The following is a 7975-nucleotide window of genomic DNA, read 5'->3' as shown; positions in this document are numbered from 1 at the left end:
TGGTGCTTTAGACCCTGGGAGCTCTGGTTGGTTGGTATTGCTGCTCTCCTCATGGGACCACAAACCCCCTCAGCTCCAACAGTCTTCACTCTAACTCCTCCATTAGGAACCCCATGATCAGTTCAATGGCTAGCTGTGAGCATCTGCCTCTGAATATGTCAGACTCTTGCAGACCTCTGAGGAGACATCTGTATCAGGCTCTTATCAGCATGCACTTCCTGACTTCCACATCAGCATCTACCTTTGGTGACTGCACATGGGATGGATACTCAGGTGGAATGGTCTTCAGACGGCCCCTCCTTCAGTTTCTGTCCCTCACTTTGTCTCCATATTTGCTCCCTTGAGTATTTTATTGCTCCTTCTAAGAAGGACCAAAACACCCCCACTTGGTCTTCCTTCTTCATGAGCTTCATGTGGCCTGTGAGTTGAATCTTGGGCATTTCAAGGTTCTGGGCTAATATCCAATAATCAGTGAGTGAATACCATGTGTGTTCTTTTGTGATTGGCTTACCTCACTCAGGATGATAATTTCTAGTTCCATCCATTGACCTAGGAAACTCTCAAATTCATTGTTTTTAATAGCTGAGTAATACTCCATTGTGTAAATATACCACAATTTTTAATCCATTCCTCAGTTAAAGGACATCTGGGTTCTTTCCAGCTCCTGGCTATTATAAATAAGGCTGCTATGAACATAGCTGAGTATATGTCTTTGTTATATGTTCGAGCATCTTCTGGGTATATGCCTAGGAGTGGTATAGCTGGATCCTCAGGTAACGCTATGTCCAATTTTTTGAGGAAACGCCAGACTGATTTCCAAAGGGGTTGCACCATCTTGCAGTTCCACCAACAATGGAGGAGTGTTCCTCTTTCTCCACACCCTCGCCAGCATCTACTATCACCTGAGTTTTTAATCTTAGCCATTCTGATTGGTTTGAGATGGAATCTCAGGGTTGTTTTGATTTTCATTTCCCTGACGACTAAGGATACTGAACATTTCTTTAGGTGCTTCTCGGCCATTCGAGTTTCCTCAGTTGAAAATTCTTTGTTAAGCTCTATACCCCATTTTTTAATAGGGTTATTTGGTTGTCTAGAGGCTAATTTCTTGAGTTCTTTGTATATATTGGATATTAGCCTTCTATCAGATGTAGGATTGGTAAAGATCTTTTCCCAATTTGTTGGTTGTCGTTTTGTCCTATTGACAAAGTCCTTTGCCTTACAGAAACTTTGCAATTTTATGAAGTCCCACTTGTCAGTTCTTGATCTTAGAGCATATGCCATTGGTGTTCTGTTCAGGAACTTTTCCCCTGTGCCCAAGTTATTCGAGGTTCTTCCCCACCTTCTCTTCTATTAGTTTCAGTGTATCTGGTTTTATGTGAAGGTCCTTTATACACTTAGACTTGAGCTTTGTACAAGGAGATAAGAATTCATTTTTCTACATGTTGTCTTTCAGTTGAACCAGCACCATTTGTTGAAAATGCTGTCCTTTTTCCACTGGAATGTTTTAGCTCCTTTGTCAAAGATCAAGTGACCATAGGTGTGTGGGTTCATTTCTGGGTCTTCAATTCTATTCCATTGATCTTCCTGCCTGTCTCTGTACCAATACCAGGTAGTTTTTATCACTATTGCTCTGTAGTATAGCTTGAGGTCAGGGATGGTGATTCCTCCAGAGGTTCTTTTATTGTTGAGAGTAGTTTTCACTATCCTGGGTTTTTTGCTATTCCATATGAATTTGAGAATTTCTCTTTCTAACTCTGTGAAGAATTGGGTTGGGATTTTAATGGGGATTGCATTGAATCTGTAGATTGCTTTTGGCAAGATGGCCATTTTTATTATATTAACCCTGCCAATCCATGAGCATGAGAGATCTTTCCATCTTCTGAGATCTTCTTCGATTTCTTTCTTCAGGGACTTGAAGTTGTTGCCATACAGGTCTTTCACTTGCTTGGTTAGATACACACCAAGGTATTTTATATTATTTGTGACTATTGGGAAGGGTGTCATTTCCCTAATTTCTTTTTCAGTCTGTTTATCTTTCATATAGAGGAAGGCTACTGATTTGTTTGAGTTGATTTTAGAACCAGCCACTTTGCTGAAGTTGTTTATCAGGTTTAGGAGTTCTTTGGTGGAAGTTTTGGGGTCACTTAAGTATACTATCATATCATCTGCAAATAGTGATATTTTGAATTCTTCCTTTCCTATTTGTATCCCTTTGACTTCTTTTTGTTGTCTAATTGCTCTGTCTAGGACTTCCAGTACAATATTGAATAGGTAGGGGGAGAGTGGGTAGCCTTGTCTAGTCCCTGATCTTAGTGGGATTGCTTCAAGTTTCTCTCCATTTAGTTTGATGTTGGGTACTGGTTTGCTGTAAATTGCTTTTACTATCTTTAGGTAGGGGCCTTGAATTCCTGATCTTTCCAAGACTTTTATCATGAAGGGATGTTGAATTTTGTCAAATGCTTTCTCAGCATCTAGTGAGATGATCATGTGGTTTTTTCCTTTGAGTTTGTTTATACAGTGGATTACATTGATGGATTTCTGAATATTGAACCATCCCTGCATTCTTGAAATAAAACCTACTTGATCATGATGGATGATTGTTTTCATGTGTTCTTGGATTTGATTTGCTAGAATTTTATTGAGTAGTTTTGCACCAATGTCCATAAGGGAGATTGGTCTGAAGTTCTCTTTCTTTGTCGGGTCTTTGTGGGGTTTGGGTATGAGTGTAATTGTAGCTTCATAGAATGAATTGGGTAGTGTTCCTTCTGTTTCTATTTTGCGGAATAGTTTGAAGAGACTTGGTATTAGGTCTTCCTTGAAGGTCTGATAGAATTCTGCACTAAAACCATCTAGTCCTGGGCTTTCTTTTGGTGGGGAGACTTTTAATGACTGCTGCTATTTCCTGAGGGGTTATGGAATTGTTTAGATGGTTTATCTGCTCCTGATTTAACTTTGGTACCTGGTATCTGTCTAGGAAGTTGTCCATTTCATCCAGGTTTTCCAGTTTTGTTGAGTATAGGCTTTTGTAGTAGGATCTGATGATTTTTTGAATTTCCTCAGTTTCTGTTGTTATGTCTCCCTTTTCAGTTCTGATTTTATTAATTTGGATACTGTCTCTGTGGCCTCTGGTTAATCTGGATAACGGTTTATCTATATTGTTGATTTTCTCAAAGAACCAGCTCCTGGTTTTGTTGATATTTTGTATAGTTCTTTCTGTCTCTATTTGGTTGATTTCAGCCCTGAGTTTGATTATTTCCTACCTTCTACTCCTCCTGGGTGTATTTGCTTCTTTTTGTTCTAGAGCTTTTAGTTGTGCAGTCAAGTTGTTAGTGTGTGCTCTCTCCAGTTTCTTTTTGTAGGCACTTAGAGCTATGAGTTTTCCTCTTAGCACTGCCTTCATGGAGTCCAAGTTTTGGTATGATGTGTCCTCATTTTCATTGAATTCTAAAAAGTCTTTCATTTCTTTGCTATTTCTTCCTTGACCAAGTCATCATTGAGTAGAGAGTTGTTCAGTTTCCATGTGCATGTGGGTTTTCCATTGGTTTTGTCATTATTAAAGACCAGCCTTAGTCTGTGGTGATCTGATAAGATGCAAGGGATTATTTCAATCTTTTTGTATCTGTAGAGGTCTGTTTTGTGACCAATTATATGGTCTATTTTGTAGAAGGTACCATGAGGTGCTGAGTAAAAGGTATATTCTTTTGTTTTAGGATGAAATGTTCTATAGATGTCTGCTAAGTCCATTTGGTTCATAACTTCTGTTAATTTCAAAGTGCCTCGGTTTAGTTTCTGTCCATTGCTGAGAGTGGGGTGTTGAAATCCCCCACTATTATTGTGTGAGGTGTAATGTGTGTTTTGAGCTTTAGTAAAGTTTCTTTTATGTATGTAGGTGTCCTTGCATTTGGAGCATAAATGTTCAGAATTGAGAGTTCACCTTGGCAGATTTTTCCTTTGATGAGTATGAAGTGTCCTTCCTTATCTTTTTTTGATTAATTTTGGATGAAAGTCGATTTTATTTGATATTAGAATGGCTACTCCAGCTTGTTTCTTGAGACCATTGGCTTGGAAAATTGTTTTCCACCCTTTTATTCTGAGGTAGTGTCTGTCTTTGTCACTGAGGTGCGTTTCTTGTATGCAGCAAAATTCTGGGTCCTCTTTGTGTATCCAGTCTGATAGTCTGCATCTTTTTATTGGGGAATTGAGACCATTGATGTTAAGAGATATTAAGAAAAATGATTGTGGCTTCCTGTTATTTTTGTTATTAGAGGTAGAATTATGTTTGTATAGTTATCTTCTTTTGGGGTTGTTGGAAGATTACTTCCTTGCTTTTTCTAGGTTGTAGTTTCCCTCCTTGTGTTGGCATTTTCCATCAATTATCCTTTGAAGTGCTGGGTTTGTGGGAAGATATTGTGCAAATTTGGTTTTGTCAGGAATATCTTGGTTTCTCCATCTATAGTGATTGAGAGTTTTGCTGGGTATAGTAGTCTGGGCTGACAATTGTGTTCTTTTAGGGTCTGTATCATGTCAGTCCAGGCTCTTCTGGCTTTTATAGTCTCTGGTGAGAAGTCTGGTGTAATTCTTATAGGTCTGCCTTTATATGTTACTTGACCTTTTTCCCTTACTGCTTTTAGTATTTTTTCTTTGTTTTGTGCATCTGATGTTTTGATTATTATGTGACGGGAGGTATTTCTTTTCTGGTCTAGTCTATTTGGTGTTCTGTAGGCTTCTTGTATGTTTATGGGCATCTTGTTCTTTAGGTTAGGGAAGTTTTCCTCAATAATTTTGTTGAACATATTTACTGTCCCTTTAAGTTGGGACTCTTCATTCTCATCTATACCTATTATCCTTAGGTTTGGTCTTCTCATTGTGTCCTGGATTTCCTGGATGTTTTGAGTTAGGAGTTTTTTGCATTTTGCATTTTCTTTGACAGCTGTGTCAATATTTTCCATAGTATCTTCTGCATTTGAGATTCTCTCTTCTATCTCTTGTATTCGGTTGGTGATGCTTGCGTCTATGACACCTGATCTCTTTCTAAGGTTTTCTATCTCCATGGTTGTCTCCCTTTGAGCTTTCTTTATTGTTTCTATTTCCATTTTCAGATCATGAATGTTTTTGTTTAATTCCTTCTTTGTGTTTTCTTGCATTTCTTTAAGGGATTTCTGTGATTCTTCTTTAAGGGCTTCTACCTGTTTACTTGTACTCTCCTGTATTTCTTTAAGGGAGTTATTTATGTCCTTCTTAAAATCCTCTATCATCATCATGAGAAGTTATTTTAATTCTGAATCCTGTTTTTCCGGTGTGATGGGGTGTCCAGGGCTTGCTATATTGGGAGAACTGGGTACTGATGATGCCAAGAAAATTTGGATTCTGTTGCTTATGTTCTTGCACTTGCCTTTTGCCATCTGGTTAACTCTAGTGTTACCTGCCCTCACTGTGTAAGACTGGAGTCTGTATTTTCAGTTATCTTGCTTGTGGCAGAGCTCCTCAGAGTCCAGAGGTCTCTGTGGTCTTATGATCCTAATCTCCTGGGTGGAAGAACTCCTGGGACTCAGGCCACCTCTTGGATCTGGAAATCCTTCTGCTCTGGGTGCAGGGGTTCCCCTAGGATGGCTCAGGATACGATGTCTCCCAAGTGCAAACCAGCTTGGTGTCTGCTGCTCTGAGTGCAGTGGCTCCTCGGCTGCTCTGAGTGCAGTGGCTCCTCTAGGATGGCTCAGGATTCAGCGTATCCACAGGTGCAGACCAACTCTGTGTCTGACCCAGCCCAAAGGACCAGGCAGGGGTGGAAGCTGAAATTTCTAAAGGTATTAAGAAAAACCAAAATGACAGATGTTTTAATTGTGGTAAGCAAAGTCATTTGAAATTGGATTGCAGTAAATACAGTGCACATCTGCCTCACTGTCCTCCTCTTCCTCAGCTCAGGGACTCTCAACCTCACAGTTTTGCTAAAATGTTGCTTTCTAACAAGCTGACTTTGGACAAGCTGGACCTGAAGGGGAAGCGGGTCATAATTAGGGTGAACTTCAATGTTCCTATGAAGAACAACCAGATAACAACCAAAGGATCAAGACTGTTGTTCCAAGCACCAAGTTCTGCTTGGACAATGGAACCAAGTTGGTTGACCTTATGAACCACCTGGGCCAGCCTAATGGTGTTCCCATGCCTGACAAGTACTCCTTAGAGCCAGTTGCTGCAGAACTCAAGTCTCTGCTGGGCAAGGATGTTCTGTTCTTGAAGGATTGTGTGGGCCCCGATGTCGAGAATGCCTGTGACAACCCAGAGCCTGGGACTGTCATTCTGCTGGAGAACCTCCGCTTTCATGTAGAGGAAGAAGGGAAGGGAAATCATGCTTCTGGGAACAAGGTAAAGGTGAGACAGCCAAAATTGATGCTGTCTGAGCCTCACTGTCCAAACTATGGGGTTGTCTATGTCAATGATACTTTTGAGACTGCACACCAAGCCCACAGCTCCATGGTGGGTGTGAATCTGCCACAGAAGGCTTTTATGAAGGAGGAGCCAAACTACTTTGCCAAGGCTTTGGAGAGTCCAGAGTGACCCTTCCTGGCTATCTTGGGAGGAGCTAAAGTTGCATACAAGATCCAGGTGATCAATAATATGCTAGACAATGTCAATGACATGATCATTGGTGGTGGAATGGCTTTTACCTTCCTTAAGGTGCTCAACAACATGGAGATTGGCACATCTCTGTATGATAAAGTAGGAGCCAAGATTGTGAAAGATCACATCTCGAAAGCTGAGAAAAATGGTATAAAGATTACCTTGCCTGTTGACTTTGTCACTGCTGACAAATTTGATGAGAATGCCAAGACTGGCCAAGCTACTGTGGCCTCCCATATACCTGCTGGCTGGATGGGCTAGGATTGTGGTACTGAGAGCAGCAAGAAATATGCTGAGGCTGTGGCCCAAACTAAGCAGATTGTTTGGAATGATCCTGTTGGGGTGTTTAAATGGGAAGCCTTTGCCAGAGGAACCAAGTGACTCATGGATGAACCACTTCTAGGGGGGTTGCATCACTATCATAGGTGGTGGAGACACTGCCACTTGCTGTGCCAAATGGAACACAGAGGATAAAGTCAGCCATGTGAGCACTGGAGGAGGTGCCAGTCTAGAGCTCCTGGAAGGTAAAGTCCTTCCTGGGGTGGATGCTCTCAGCAATGTTTAGTATTGTCCTGCCTTTGGTTCCTGTGTACAGCCCCTAAGTCAACCTAGTGTTTTCTGCATCTCCATTTGGTGCTAGTGCAAGATTCACCAAGATGCAGCACCAGGAACCCTTAAACAGTTGCACAGCATCTCAACTCGTCTTTACTGCATCAAGATTTGTCTATATTCTTCAAGATCCCATTTCAATTCCTTAGAGGGCATCTATTTATATTCTGCCTGTGAAAGGAAGTGAGCTGTAAAGGCTTAGCTCTCTTTGATGTATGTAGCCTCTGGTTAGCTTTGTCACTGTTCATGACTCAACATGGAAATATGATGAAATTCCAGCTGTAGGTTTGAAGAAATTGATAATCTATTAAACAATAAAGGTGTCCACTGGGACAAAAAGAAAAAAGAAAAGAAAAAAGAAAACAGACTGTAGGCAAGGAGTTACTAGAAACAAAGTGTTTTTTTTTTCTAGAAATAATCCAAAAAGAATATCTCAGCCTTCTACAAAATATAAAAGGTGTGGCAAATGCTGGCATTAAAGTAATGAATGTAGATCAGCAATGGATAGGCAAGGTAAACATTTGCCATCAGAAAATGGGGTCTCCTGCAGGCCCTGATGTCAAATTTAATTCAATCATTCCCTGTCAGTATGGAAGAAACTCAGTCACAAAGTATTTAAAAGATTTGATGCCTGTTGTTAAAAATAAAATTGCTCTGGAGATAATTAAGGTCAAAACAACTTCAGTAGCTAAAACAAAATATTCAGAGAGACCAGCAGACAAATACTTTGGCAAACTGCTGAAAATGA

At 40.4% G+C, this 7975-nt stretch overlaps 1 pseudogene; it reads left to right on the top strand.

Annotated features, from left to right (window-relative positions):
- Window positions 1–5950: 5950 nt before the first annotated feature.
- Window positions 5951–7183, top strand: LOC114615620 (annotated as a pseudogene).
- Window positions 7184–7975: the final 792 nt, after the last annotated feature.

Source organism: Grammomys surdaster, unplaced genomic scaffold, assembly GCF_004785775.1.
Source record: "Grammomys surdaster isolate TR1022 unplaced genomic scaffold, NIH_TR_1.0 126978, whole genome shotgun sequence".
Taxonomy (NCBI): Eukaryota; Metazoa; Chordata; class Mammalia; order Rodentia; family Muridae; genus Grammomys; species Grammomys surdaster.
The sequence above is the reverse complement of the archived record's forward strand: the minus strand, read 5'-3'. Positions and strand labels throughout refer to the sequence as shown.